Source organism: Jaculus jaculus, chromosome 14, assembly GCF_020740685.1.
Source record: "Jaculus jaculus isolate mJacJac1 chromosome 14, mJacJac1.mat.Y.cur, whole genome shotgun sequence".
Classification (NCBI taxonomy): domain Eukaryota; kingdom Metazoa; phylum Chordata; class Mammalia; order Rodentia; family Dipodidae; genus Jaculus; species Jaculus jaculus.
Genome location: NC_059115.1, coordinates 38669232 through 38685483, shown reverse-complemented (window position 1 = coordinate 38685483; position 16252 = coordinate 38669232).

Below are 16252 nucleotides of genomic sequence, written 5' to 3'. Positions count from 1 at the left end.
CCACAACATCGAAGTTTATGGGGGACACCTGAATCAAACCACCACAGTTCCTTTCAATAATAATTCTTAACATAAATGGCCTCAGTGCCCCAAACAAAATACACAAGTTTACAGACTAGATTGAAAGGTGAGATCCTGGAAACTCATCTCTCAATAAAAGATAGACACTGTCTTAGGGTGAAAGGATGGAAAACGATATTTCAAGCAAATGGGCCTAGAAAACAAGCAGGGGTCACTATCCTAATATCTGACAAGGTAGACTTCAGACCAACATTAATTAGGAAAGATAATGATGGTCACTTTATATTGATTAAAGGAGCACTCCAACAGGAGGACATTACAACCCTAAACATATATGCACCTAACATGGGGGCTCCCAACTTCATCAAACAAACACTATTAGAACTAAGATCACAGATAATACCAAACACAGTTATAGTGGGTGACTTCAACATCCCATTCTCATCAATTCACAGATCATCCCAGCACAAAATAAACAGAGATGCATATGGAGTAAATGAGGTCATAAAACACCAGCCTTATTTTATGTTTGTTGTTAGTATATAGAAAAGCTACTTATTTCTACATATTTGTTTTGTATTCTGCTACATTGCTAAAAGTGTTTATCAGCTCTAACATTTTGCTGGTAGAGTCTTTAGGGTTCTTTATGTATAGAATCATATCATCTGCAAATAATAATAATTTTGATCTCTTCCTTTCCAATTTGTATCACTTTTATAAGTGTCTCTTGTCTTATTGCTATAAGACAAGAGTTGCAGTACTATATTAGACTTGCAGTACTATATTAAATAAGAGTGGGGACAGTAGACACCTTGTCTTGTTCCTGATTTTCATGGAAAATGTTCAAGTTCTTCCCTATTTAGTATTATGCTGGTTGTAGGTTTGTCATGAGTATCCTTTATTATGTTGAGATATGTCCCTTCTATGTCCAGTTTTTGTAGGACTTTTACAATGAAGGGATGTTGGATTTTGTGAAATGAAATGCTTTTCCTGCACCCATTGAGATGATCATGTGATTTTTTTGTTCTTCAGCCGACTTATGTAGTGTATTACATTTATTGATTTGTATATGTTGAACCATCCCTGCATCTCTGGGATAAAGCCTATGTGGTCAGAGTGAATGATCTTTTTGATATATTCTTGTGTTCTGTTTGCCCATGTCTTGTTGAGAATTTTTGCATTTATATTGGTGGGAATGCAAACTGGTCCAGTCATTGGGGACATCAGTGTGGAGGTTCCTGAGACAGCTAAAAAATAGATCTACCATATGACCCACTTACAGTGCTCCTTGGCATATAGCCTAAGGACTTTTCTCACTACCTTAGAGATACTTGCTCAACTGTGTTTATTACCACTCTATTCACAAGAGCTAGGAAATAGGACCAGCCTAGCTGTCCCTCAACTGCTGAAAGTAGAATGAAGATGTGGCACATTTACACAATGAAGTTCTTCTCAGGGGTAAAGAAAAATGAAGTTGTGAAATTTGCAGGAAAATGGATGGATCTGGAAAGGATTATACTAAGTGAGGTAACCCAGGCCCAGAAAGCCAAATGTCACATATTCTCTCTCATATGTGGATCCTAGTTACAAATGATTAGACTTCTATGTGAGTAGGAATAAGTCTCAGTAGCAGAGGCCAGTAAGCTAGAAAGTAGATATAAAGGGAATAGAAAGGGGGAAAGGGGGAACTTAATAGGATTATATTGTATATGTGAAAGTAGAAGAACAGATTAATGGGGGTGAAAAGGCCTAAGTGAGGTCAGGGGAAGATATTGAGTAAAGGAAAGGTGGAGGGAAGGCTAATCAAAATCTAACAGGATATAAATAAGTCATATGGAAACCTTTTTTGGACAATGGGACGCTCAGAAGCTATAGATTGTTACTAGACAATTCTCAGTGCCAAGGATGGGATACCTTCCAGCGAGTTGTTGGCCAGGGAGGTCTCTGATACCCTCTATGGCAGTTTGATTCAGGCGTCCCCCAGAAATTTAGGTGTTTTGAAAATGCTAAGTTCCCAGCTGATGGAGATTTGGGAATTCACATCTGCAGGAGGTAGTTTATTGTTGGTGGTAGGCTTATGGGTGTTATACCCAGTTTTCCTATGTCAGTGTTTGACATACTCTCCTGTTCCTGTTGTTCACATTATGGGGCTCAGAAAGTGATGTCCACCCTCTATTCATGTCGACATTTCTTCCTGCCATCGTGGAGCTTCCCCTCAAGCCTGTGAGCGAAAATAAACCTCCTCTTCCCACAAGCTGCTCTTGGTTGAGTGATTTCTAACAGCAATGTGAACCTGACTGTAATAGTAAAGTGGTACCGAGGAGTGGGATTGCTGCTAGACACCTGACAGTGTGGCTTTGGACTTTTGGGGCTGGTTTTCAAAAGGAATGTGGAAGGATTTGAAATCTTGGCCTAAGAGATGCCTTGCAGTGCTTTAAGTACAGCTTGATGGACTATTCTGGTCATAGTTGAAAGACCTGAATGCAGTAAGAAATACGGATTGTGAGGTTTGGCTTATGAGGGTGAGAAAGAGCATTGCTTGGACTGGGCTACCAGTTTGTGTGAGAAGCTTGCTCTCATGCCTGTGTCCTGAGAAGTTGTACAGGGTTGCTTTGAATGGACATGAACTGGTATATGGCACAGAGAGAAAAATCTTTGGGTGAACTGCTGCCCATTCAGCTATAATTGAGAACAAACTTTGAGACTGGGCTAGCTCAAGGAGTGTCCTATTCTTTAAAGTCTGCTTTATCCCCTCTGGATTAACAAATTGGCACCCTACCTGGTATTGTGGAGTATAAGAAATGCAAGAAAGAGGGTCATTTAGTTTGCAACATGGTCTTGTGTTTTGGAAACGACCATGGGCAATGTGAAGCAGGTTTGCTAGTTGCCTGCATGGAGACCCCATGAAATTATGAGAATGAACTGTGGATTGCAGTGGAGATCCAGTTACGAGATAGCTGCTAAGGAAAGCTTCCAGACCTGATGAAGTTTTCCAGGACTGTGAGCAGCCTAGCTGGAGGGGTGGAATTGGAATGCCAGACACTTGTTGCTGGTTAGAATTATCAGACTTGGAGATTTGTCACAGGCTAGAGTTGTTGGACTTGAAGCTACAGAGTTTGATGTTTGCCCTGGTTGTTTTAAATCTTGTATTGGTTGAATATTTCTTTGCTATGCCCAATGGCATCTTTTGCAGTGTGAATGTTTATTCTGTGCCATTATGGGGTTTTTGAGGTTATTTTTTGGTATTATGATTCAGTTAAAAGACTTTGGATTATGGGGATGTATGAACATCATTGGAATTGGTAAAAACTATGAGGACTTTTAAAATTGGATGAATGCATTGCATTTTACATCATGTATGATTATCAGTTTATGGGGCCCAGGGGTGGAATGTAGTTGGTTCAGGTGTCCCTCATAAACGTAGTTGTTCTGAATGCTAGGTCCAGCTGATGGAGATTTGGGAATTAACAACTCCAGGAGGCATTGTGTTGTTGGGGGTGGGCTTATGGGTATTATAGCCAGTTTCCCCATGCCAGTGTTTAACATAGTCTCCCAAATAACTCTTAACTCTCTCTCCCTAGCCCTTCCAAATCCACAGTACCCCTAAATAAACCATTCTCAAGCTTTATAGCTCCCTTAAACAAACAAACAAACAAAAAAAAAACCTCAGTAACATAATAAATAACAACAAAGAAATCTGGCCACTAGAGGGGGAACATGATACATAAAACCCCTTTAAATTGCCAGTTTACTGAAAAACATTCTCACAGATGAAGGTACCAGTCAGTGTTGGCTCCCAAAGAAATTGTTCATGGCCCACAAGCAGTAATCACTATGATTCAGCCTTTTGCTGACCTAATATATTCTGGAGCAAAGGGTTTCACTTATTCATAAAATTACAAATGTGAGTGTGGTTGCTGTACTGGTGCAGTCTCTCCCACCCCCACCACACTGAGTGTTTATAAATGTTCCAGAGCAGAAACTGGAAGCTGCCACAAAACTGTCCTAAGAAACCATGGCCCATATTGAGGCCAGCAGCACAGTTAGGAGAAGAAATGTCAGCCTTGTTTTAAGAAGACCAGAAGTTTAATCTTATCAAGGATGTCCTCCTCCAGTATACTTTTTCAGACTATTGAATGAGCACAATTCAGCACTTCCTCTTTATTCTTCACACCCTGATCTCAGCCCCTTTATCAGCTGCTGTGTTTTTCTTTCTTTCTTTCATGGTTGCCAGCCTTGCACAAATGAGCCGATAATGCACCTTTTGATCTGCATTATTTCTGGCAGGGCGAATGTATCCCACGGATGCAGCCTTCTTCAACTCTACCCCTAAAACAAAGCTGAGTCTTCAGAGTTACCTATTCATTTTGTAAAAATAAGTGGTAAATTGAGGGGAGAGGGAGAAAGACGTGATGAAAATGTATCTTTTGAAAATGTCACAATCTTAACCTTGGATATCTCATTAACAGATTGAAAATACTTAGATGTGACTATGCATGGATAGTCTGCATTTAGAATAGATTTAGGGCAAGTCAAAGAAACCTAGATTGCCCATGCTATTTTTTTTTAATACTCCTGCCTTTATTCTGTTTTCTAGATGTTCTTCCAATTAATTTTCAAAATCTGAAGAACAAATAGGTTGAGTAACTTGCCCAAAGTCACAAGCCTTGTAAGTGGTAGGATCAGAATTTAAACCTAGACAGTCTGGCTCCAGAGCCTATGTTCTTAACCACTAATCCATTCCACCTCCTAATAATTTGCCTTTCTTTTCCTTGAGGCTACTGCATGCTCCAGAAATCTCCCCTATTTCTTCTGCCTTTCCTGACACCAAACTCACAATAAAACTACAGGTTCACTAATAGTCATAAAAATGGCGAAAAGGCTTAGAGGTTAAGGCATTTTCCTGCAAAGCCTAAGGACCCCATGACCCACGTAAGCCAGATGCACAAGGGGATGTATGCGTCTGGAGTTCATTTGCAGTGTCCAGAGACCCTGGCATGCCCATTCTCCCTGTCTCTCTATCTGTCTCTTTTTCTCTCTCCCTCTCTCTCAAATAAATAAATTAATTAAATATTTTTTTTTAATGGTGAGAGTCCTGGTTCTACTTCAGTTCAGCTGTGTTACCCAGGGTGCCTTGCAAGTACTCTGAGTCCTAGTTTCCTACATGCTCAGTGAGAACACTGACCCATACCATACTGCAGATTAAATTAGATCTTGGACATAAGGCATCTTGCACAGTGTGGGGCACCTAGGAAGTGCTGAACATTGTTGGCTGAAAAGCAAACAAGATGAGGGGAGCCATCACATTTCATAGAACACTGAAGTCCAAGTCCACCCGGGTGAGTGAGGTAGGTGCTTCAGGAAGCCATACTTTGAATATGAGGAGATAGCTCATTGGCTAAAGTACTTGCCTCACAAGCATGAGGATGTGAGTTTGAATCCCCTGTGACCACTAAAAAGTCCAGTGTGGCAGCCTGCACTTGTAATCCCAGGGCTGGGGATGCATAGACAGGAGGATCCCTGGGGCTTACTGGCCAGTCTGGCCTAATTGGTGAGCTCCAGGGCAATGGGAGATGCTGTCTCAAAAGAGGTTGATGGTGTTCTTCAGGATAATACCCGAGAGGTTGTCTGTAGCCTCCACACACATATGCGCACACATACATCCATATAGACACATATACAAACCACATACATAGTTTTAAGTACCATTTTGGCCCTTATTGGGTTAGAATGAGATACAATCTGAAGGGAAGACATTAATGACACATAGAGCCCTAGACCATGTTACCTTAAGGGGAGGCTGCTATACTGAGAAATCTTGCATTGCATATACCTAACACTTTTGAGGAGCTCCTTTTGGGAGTCCTTCTATACCAGAATGATTCCAACTACAGAGCCAATTAGCACAGACCACACACAGAATTGTTTCAGGGGACCTCGGTCCATTATCAGAACCTGTGCAGAAAATATGATAGCGCAAGGCAGCTTCTTGGTAGGTCATTCATGTTGCTCTTGTGGCAATGTCAGTCCAATTCTCCCTGGTTGTCCTCAGAAGTGCTGGAGAAAGACTTGTCTTGTTCTCCAGAGACACAGTTAGTTACTTCCACACCTTGGTTTTCTTAGATTAGCAGCTCTCAAAGTTTTACACTCCTATAATTCATGGAGGATCCCAAAGAGCTTTTGTGATGTAGGTAATATTTGGAAACATACAACATGTTAAGACTGAGAAGTTTCTAAAACAAAAAATACATGAGCTTATAATCCATGAAATTTCCAGAAAAATCTACAGTACATTCAGGAGACAATAGGATCAGAAAATAAAAAGTAATATTTTGACATTATTATAAAAATAATTTTTACTCATAGATGCCTTGATGGTGCTGGAGATCCCCAGAGCACCCAAATCCCACTGTGAAATCTGTTGATCTAAAAAACTATACCTACTAAACCAGTCCCTGTGAGTTCTTTCTGCCAAACCCTAGATGATTCCTCTGGACCTCATCTTAATTTTGAAATATGGTAATTTATGAAGTTAGAATCTAGTCCTGGACCAACAACCCACAGAGAGGAGGAAGAATTCACATGCAGAGCAGAATCCCTGAACAACTGTTCCCATAAACCAGAAATGCAATTCCGCTGTGAAAACACCAAGAGAACATTGCACAGGGAGATAATCCCCTCAGGAGCCAACAGACCACCCTTCCTTTTCTGTTTTCCCTCCTCTTTCATTATTATGTGCATGAAGGACTACATTTTTCACTGAGGTGCTGGGGCTCAAACCCAGAGCTTTGGACATGCCAGGAAAGCACTTTACCACTGAGCTAAAAAAATCCAGCCCCCACAGGTGATATTTTCACTGGTTGTGGAGTCAAGAAGACAAGCTTCAGAACTGCACCGAACAGCAGTGACCACATCCATTTTCCCCTCCTATATCAACTTGTGAGACAGATGGACTTGTAGTATACCAGTTTGCAAATTCAGAGGTCTGGAAGGCAAGCTTAGTTTACTCACATTTTCACATACAGTCTATGTTCTTTCTTAGTCTATTTTGCACTCTCTGTCCAGCTGTATCTGTAGCTGACCATCTCATCTGAAAAACCTTCCTCCTTCTCTGCTTTCATCAGCAGATTGATAATGGGAACAGGTTTGAAGGAAGCACTGATCCATGTATATTATGCTTAGTAAACATTCTCAAGTCTTTCCTTAGCCCCAAGCGGTAAGTATTATTACCAAATGTGTTTTATCATAGAAAAATTGGTATCCGCCCAAAGAAGGCCCAGGGAGGCAGGCAGTGGTAGGTAGTCCAGGGTCAAGGCCACAGCATTCCAAGGCTCTCTTCATTCACTTACTGCCAAACTGCCTGTACAGATAGTGACTGAAGAGATTGAAAGGACAATGAGTCATTTAAAGATAAATACAAAGGTATTCTTTGACAAGCATCTGAAGTAAAAACTGGATTTTGAAAACAACACAAGCAAAAAGAGCCCTTCCTTCACAGCATGAAGGAAATGCAGGTGAACCTTTTAACAGCACCCCTGACAAGGGAAGTCTTATCTGTCCCCTGAAGGCCTGGTTGCTGGTTTCACTCCCCTCCCCCACCCCCAGCCTTGCTTCAGAGCTTCTAATGTTTCCCTGCTGAGGTGCCAAACTGAGTAGCTCTGATAGTCTTCCATTTCTCTCAGCAGAGAAAACGAGTCCATGAAACATGGCTTATGTCCAGGGTTAGGAGAGCAATCCTATCTGACCTTCAGCAATTTTGAAATTGAATCACCTTCTTGCCTGACAACTGTGGCTAATTTCAAAGGCACCACCAATGACCCTTCTCACTGTGGTGACTTTGGAGGTCACTGACCATTTGGAGGCAGATTAGAATCTAAAGCTGAAAACTTCCACCCAGTGGTGCTAATCCCTTGAACTTTCCAGTCCTAAATAGGGCAACTTTCAAAAATCAGTGATTCTCATTTCATAGACTACTGAAATATCACTTACTGATTTCACATCATCAAAATATTAATTAAACTCCTACTCTAATGGTCTAAGCACAAATCAGAGGGAGGGATGAGTTCTGGCCACCTGCCAAGGTTTCATCTGAGGTTCTTAGAGTTAATTTCCATGGTGTTTTTGGCATCAGAAACAAGGGGCAGCTTTCACTAACAGCACAACTGATTCTAGAAAACCTGTGAAAATAAGGCCTGTTTTGTGGTACTCTGTATTGTGTTTTAATCTATAAAAATTTAACTCACAATCAAGAAACTGGCTTTTCTGCTGTTTCCTAATATTAGCCTGCAAACTCAGTGATTAAGGCTAAAATTAATGAAAATGAAAGTCAATGGCTCTGCTAATTAACTATGGCTGTTAAATGACTCTATGTGTTAAATTACTCTATGTGACATGGCAGGGATGAAGAAATAGAGCCTGATGAGGTCTTTCTGTATAAAATAAGATCTGTGGGCAAGCTATTGCCATTTTTCACACTTGCATATTTCTTGTATATTGCTTGTTTAATCAGCAGTTCTTCATATGTAAATACATTGTATTCCATGAAATGAGTCAACTCTTCATAATATAGGTTCCAAATCACCAAATATAGGTTCCAAATCCACCCAGATTGTATCTGGTTATAGAATTTATTCTTTTGTTGTTGTTGTTGTTGTTGTTCTGTGTGTGTGTGTGTGTGTGTGTGTGTGTGTGTGTGAATGTGAATGATTCCCACATTTAAAAGCTCAGAAAACTTTAAATAAAAATGCAAATGTGACTATTAGGCTGAGGAGATGACTAAGTGTTTAAAGGCACTGGCTTGCAAAGCCTCGTTGCCCAGGCTTGATTCCCTAGTACCCATGTAATGCCAGACACAAACTGGTGCATGCCAAGTTTGCTTGCAGGGTTAAGAGTCCTACTGCATCCATGTTCTCTCTCTCCCCATTTCTCTCTCTCTAATAAATAAATAAATATTTTTAAAACATTTTATTTATTTATTTGCTAGCAGAAAGATGCAGAGAGAAAGGGAATGGCACTCCAGGGCCTCTAGCCACTGCAGAGTAACTCCAGATGCATGCACCAGGCAGGAGGATCTGGAATTCTAGGCTAGGTTGAGAAACACGAGACCTTGCCTCAGAAACAAATAAAAGGAATAAGAACATGGGAAAGAAAATGATGGACAATTTATCAATTCCCAACTGACCTTTCTGCAGTGCAGCTGTGGATAAGGATGGAGCAGTGGCTGCCTCCTACAGTGTGCATACTCACACCCAGCATACTTGCTTTGTTCTTCCTGACAGCAGCTTAATTCTCTGATGAGAAATACTGCTGCTAATAGTAAGGTTAGAATTCATGGAGAAAATGATAAAACCTATGCATAATACCTTTTGAAAATGAAAATCTCACCTCACAATGGCTAAAGCGAACACAAAACCTACAGAATAGGAAGAGGGAAAATTATGACATCAAAACAGAAGAGAAGCTGGGCATGGTGCCCCACATCTTTAATCCCAGCACTCATAGGCAGAGGAAGGATTACTGGGAGTTCTAGGTCAGCCAGGGACTGCAAAGTGAGTTCCAGGTCTGTCTGGGCCAGAGTGAGACCCTACCTTGAAAAAAAAACCCTAACAACAACAATAAAAATAAACAGAAGAGATTAGTTGGAAAAAACAAACAAACAAGAGATTAAGGAGATAGAGGAGGGGGGAAAGGAAAGGTGGTGGCCCCTCCTAATCATATGTCATCATTTTTAACTACCCTCTGGCCACTGCTAAAATTTTTCTCCTTCCTATTATGTAGGTTTTGTGTAGGTAGCTTCAGCCACTGTGAAGTTTCTCATATTAAAAGGTATAGGTTTTGTCCTCCTTTCCTCCATGATCATGGTTTAGCACCTATATGTATGGAAGTTGTCAATAAAAAGTAGCAAATAGGGCTGGAGAGATGGCTTAGCAGTTAAGCGCTTGCCTGTGAAGCCTAAGGACCCTGGTTTGAGGCTGGATTCCCCAGGACCCACGTTAGCCAGATGCATAAGGGGGTGCATGCATCTGGAGTTCGTTTGCAGTGGCTGGAGGCCCTGGTGTGCCCATTATTTCTTTCTCTCTCTGCCTCTTTCTCTCTGTTGCTCTCAAATAAGTAAATAAAAATAAATGAAAAAAAAAAGTAACAAATATACAAAAATAAAAGGGAGTAAAAAAAATGAAAAACTAAAAATCCCATTCTATTCCCTTGCATAAAATTCCTGAGGGACTGGAGGTGTTGGGCTCTGAAAGGCCCAGGCGTGAGGCCTAGTGGAACTTCCTGAGCCTAGCTAAAGTTTGGCGACCTGTCTCTGGCCAGCTATGACTCAGCAAGATGCCTAATGGCTTCTGGCTTGTTACCTCCGCCTGGCAATTGTAATTACCATTTCAATAGTTAAAGTTTACTATTGGCCCTTACCTCTTCACCCATCCTAAAATCCCCACCTTCATCCCCAACATGATATAAGTAACTGCTCAGAGTAATAAAGCGAGTTGTTTCTGTGAGTTCCTGCATTGAAAAGACTCCCGACTCAGTGTGGTTTTTCTCCAGTGGCCAGGAGAGGTTTCTGAGTCGTCCGACTTTCATCATCCTTCTTAACCCCTAGGGAGCAACCAGCAGGCCTGGTCCTTCCCTCGGCACTACCTGACCAGGACAGAGCCCTGCATGGAGAGATGGCTTAGCAGTTAAGGTACTTGCCTGCCAAGCTCAAGGACCCATGTTCTACTCCCCAGTATCCATATAAGCCAGACTCACAAGGTTAACAAATGTGCAATGTCGCTGTAGCAGACAGCTTTAAGTTCACTGAGATGAACTTCCAGACCAGGCACAGTTACAGAGAAAGGGATATTCATTGAAACTTACAAATCCAGGGGAAGTTCCATAATGGCAGAAGCTGGCCTGCTTTCACAAGTCCAAGCAGAGAAAAAAAGAAAAAGCTAAAAGCAAAACCACACAGCATACTTCAGCAACTCCAAGTGGAACTGGGCATTTGCATATCTTTAGATTGGAATTTCAAGCCCAACGCCTTAAGATCTGCCCGGTGACACCTCTGCCAGCCAGGTAGTTGCAGATCCAAACTATAAACTAATAAAACACTGAATATATTGGGGGCCATATATTCAAACTACCACATTCCACCCCTGGTCCCCAATAGATTCACAACCATCACACATTGGAAATTGTATTCAGTCCAATCTTAAAGGTCCCATAGTCTTTACCAACTTAAGAGAGTTCCAAAGTCCCAAATCTCCTGAGATTTAAGATTGTCTCTTAGCTATGAGTCCTGTAAAATCAAACAAGTTATATACTTCCAACATAAAAAGACACAGACTAAACATTTTCAACTGTTATAAGGCATAGTAAGGAGAGACTTGAATCATATAAATTCAAAGATCACCAAGCAAACATCAAACTTCTACAGTTCAGGTCCAATATAACCAGAGACTGATAGTCTCCAGATTTTCTAATTCTGCCCCTCCACCTGGGCTGAGTAGCCAGGGAAATGTCCCATCCCTAGCCAACAGCCTCCATGGTAGCCCTTGCTCAGTCCTGATATACACAAAACATCTTCAGGTCTCCATGCAAACCATACTACATCTTCCAATGGCTTTGCCAGTCTATCAGGATCATCATGCTCTTCCTCAAGCCACATCTCAGCAGCATTTTCTGGAACCATGTGTGCACTTCTTGATCCACTCCATACATTTTATACCAGGTGTGCTGGACATAGCCACATTCTTAATTCAGGGACAAAATAACTCATGACCTTGAACAGTAGGTTTCTTCTTCAGGCAACTATTTCTAGGAGTTTGGATTTCTATCACTCTTTCCTCAGGCATCTTCCCCATTGTTTTAATGTAAAGCAGTTGGGCCATATTTATTTAAGCTTACAGATCCAGGGGAAGTTCCATAATGGCAGAAGAAGCTGATCTGCTTTCACAGGTCCAAGCAGAGAGAGAAAAACCCAAAAGCAAAACCATACATCACACTTCAGCAACTCCAGGTGGAATTAGGCACTTTGCATATCTTTAGATTGGAATTTCAAACCCTCCGCTACACCTTAATATCTGCCCAGTGACACCTCCTCCAGCCAGGTGGCTGCAGATCCAAACTACAAACTAAAAAACACTGAATATATCTGAATATATTGGAGGCCATCTATTCAAACTACCATAGTCACACACGTGCACAAAGTGGCACATGCGTGTGGAGTTCAATTACAGTGGCTAGAGGCCCTGGAGTGCCAATTCTCTCTCTTTCTCTTCTCTCTCTCTTTCTCTCCCATAAAAAGGGCCAGTCTGTTGAGATTGCCTCAAAAATAAATTCTTGAAGTTTTAGAACAGAAAGTACACAGTGTATTTTCAAAAAACACCTTCTCCTAAGTCACCTATGGATTTCACTACATGGAAGGAATCAATTTGCAACTTGAAAACTGATTTCTTAGCCAGGCATGGTGGCACATGCCTTTAATCTCAGCACTCAGGAGGCAGAGGTAGGAGGATCACCATGAGTTTGAGGCCACCGTGAGACTACATAATGAATTCCAGGTCAGCCTGGGCTAGAGTGAGACCCTACCTTGAAAAACAATATATACATATATATGATTTCTTTTTGGAAAGGTGAATAGCAAGGGAATGAAAATTTTATTGTATGTCAGCACCAGAGTTATCAAGAAGATATGACAATAGAAGTGAGTCACTATTGCCCTATTTGGGAACCATAATTCCACTATGCCTTTGTCCTAATTAACAGTGACTAAATCACATCACACACAATTGAAATGTCTTGTCCAAAATGGTTGAAGGAGCAGGCTGAGGAGGAAACAAACCTGTACTAATACAGATCTGGATGCCATCTTAAGCTCAGGCTGACTCATGCACAGTTTGAAACATCCATGCAACTTGATGTTTTCCAAGAAGGAAATGTCCATCTTTATTGCTACTACCATCACTAACTACCCTCTGGCATCTGCTAATCATATTTACATAGCTTTAGGGGAAAAAAAAGATGTGCCTGCTTCTCTGTCAACTAATACGTACATCCCTGAAAACAAAATGAGATTGTCCAGAATTCAAGATTGCAACAGATTGAAGAAGAAACCTCAAATTCCCTCTACCTATGCATGATAAGGGACAAAACAACAAAAGCCAGAGACCATCCCCATACAAGGGCAACTGAAGGAAGGAGTTTAACATGGGTACATTTATACTGGAACTGGCCCATCAACTAAATGATCTGTCTCCTACAGGTTTGTTCTTTTGTTTTGTTTTGTTTTTTTAATACCAAAATAAGTAATAAGTGATTAGTAAGCACAGAGGACAGGACAATAAAAGTTTTGCTTGGTCATAAGAGATTTACAGCACAGTTTGAAAATATAAAGCACAAACTTCATTTCAATGTAACAGAAAACCTTATCCATCAAAATAGAATACTGTCAGTGGAACAACAAAAAGCAACCTTGAAAATCCCTTGGAAGTGCCTCCCTTAAGGCAAGTAGTTTATCTACTAGCTTGAGAACTATTCCACTTTCTATAAGGTTAAGCACTCTGAGGAGCAGAAAGTGTAGATAAGATACTACAGACACTGTTCCTCATGAAAATCAAAGGGCAAGGAAGTCACTATGAGAGAGACTTTTTTTTTTTTTTTTTTACTTTGAGAGGGAAAGAGTCAGAGAGAGAGAGAGAGAGAGAGGGAGACAGCAAGCAAGGAAGGAAGAGAATGAGTGTGCCAGAGCCTTCAGCCACTGCAAACAAACTACAGTCGCATGTGTCCCTTTATGCACATGTGTGACATTGTATGCTTGCATCACTGTGCATCTGGCTCATGTGGGACCTGGAGATTCGAACATTAGTTCTCAGGCTTGACATGCTAGCACCTTAAGAGCTAAGCCATCTTTCCAGCCTTGGAGGTACATTTTTAACTGCTCACATCTTGGAGAATGAGGAGAGGTCTTTGTTTCAGAGATACAAAAGACTGACCAGATATAATGCTGGTTACAAATGGTAGACGAGATTTAATTAAGGTACTGGCTTATTAGGATAGCTATTTTACTAGTGAAATTGTACAAAGAACAGTTTGAGTTTTCAGTGATCTGCCTCTAGCTCTTTTTCTTTATGCCCTGTGCTTGGTGTAAAATTTTGCAGGAGATAATGTTCACTGTCACTGTTTGAATATAAATGTCTCCCAAAACTCAGGTATTGAACACTTAGTCCCCTGCTGGTGGCACTATTCTGTAAACTTGTAGAAACATTAGGAAATAGGGACATATCTTCATTGGTTATACCTGGCATCCTGGTCTCTGCATCCCTCTGTTTCCTGTCCTCAATGAAGCAAACAGCTTCTTCTTTCACATATTTCTGTCACCATGATTTGCCCCACCACAACCCAGTATCAGCAGCATCAAAAATAAGAAAATGCACACATTCAGAATTATATCTATGATCCTGAAATTAAAATTATCGCACTGTCATTTTGTTAGTTTGCCCCTATAAAAATAAGCAATGTTATAAAGTACCATAGTTGCACTGCATTCTTATATGCTCTTTAGTTGGATATGTGGTGTTTAAATGGGCAGCTTGTTAAGATTCTGTCTTAAATGTTCTCCAATATTATGCTGATGCTAGAAATGAAATCCTAAAGGCTGACCCCAAACACCTAAGAAAGTTTATGCTGTGTTAACATTAATTAACAGACGTCCAAATATAAACGTCATAATGATGTCAAGAATATATTCAGGTGGGAGATAACAAGCAAAATCAAAAACTTGTACTGTAGTATTGGTGAGTTTTAAAAACAAAATAACTTATTTCCTGCACTAGCTACTCCCTGCAAATGTCTCTTATTTCATCCTTTTGCCTGGGATTAGTCTTTAACTGGTAGAAATTTGTAGAGAGACATTTTATATCTACATAGCTGGCACAAATGTGTTGAGGATACCAGCAATGTGACTGTTCTTCACTCATTTGTTAAGAGATGTGCATAGGGTGGGGGATATGGCTCATTAGCTAAAGGTACCCTCTTTACCACTATGGAACTTCCCCTTGATCTGTAAGATGTAAATAAATCCCTTCCTCCCATAAACTGTGTCTGATTTAGAGGTTCACACAAGGTTTGTGAAGCTGACTACAACAGAAATTAGTACCACGAGTGAGGTCATGGCTGAGATGAATCTGACCATGTGGATCTTGATCTTTTGAACTTTTTAAAAAATACTTATTTATTTATTTGAGAGAGAGAGAGGAAGAGGTAGAGAGAGAGAATGGGCACACCAAGACTTTCAGCCACTGGAAACAAACTCCAGACACATGCAACCCCTTGTGTATCTGGCTTATGTGGGTCCTGGGGAGTCGAATCAGGGTCCTTAAGTTTTGCAGGCCAATGCCTTAACCACTAAGCCATTTCCCCAGCTCCAATCTTTTGGAACTTTTGTTCTGGAGGAATGGGACAGAACTTAGTACTTGCAATGACGATGCATTCTAAATTGGTAAGCCAAGTTTTCTGGTGAAAAATTTTAAAATGCTAAGTGTAAAGATTGTGTTGGCTTTGGAACTTTCAAAAGGGAAGGAGAGACAGCAGAGTACTTTGTTGGAACTGAGCTGCTGGCTTTAGGGCTGGCTACATTCTGCCATCCATGTCCAGAGAGTTTGATCAAGGTTAAATTTGTAATGGACTGGTGTGCTTGGCTAAAGATATGGAACTGAAAGATATGAGATTTGAAATTGAAGAAATTCAAACAAGTTTAAGACATAGAGAGTGGTTGTAGATTACTGAAGCTGCTATTGTCAAATTCATTAGCATCTGGAAGGAAGGTGGTACAAGTACTTTACATTGAAACAATGGAAAGGATGCCTCAGGAAACACTGAATGGTAGGAATGCAAACTCTTTAGGCAGGAAGGAACCTGCTCTTCAAGATCATGATTTATTTTTCTCCTGCATTAACAATATGGCTATGTCCTGCACACCTGGTATGGTTTTAGAAGCATGAAAAATGTGTGGAGTGGGTCATGAGGTACACATGGTTCCAGGAGCTGCTGCTGATATACAGCAAGTGAGGCAGGGCATGATGACCTGATGAAGAGACCAGTGAAACCACTGAAAGATGGACCATAGTTTGCATGGAGACTCAAAGATATTTTGGATATACCAAGACTGTGAAAGGGCTACCATAGGGCACTGTTGGCTTGAGATGGTAGTTCTTCCTAGCTACTAAGGGGTAGAATTAGAAAATCCCAAGAC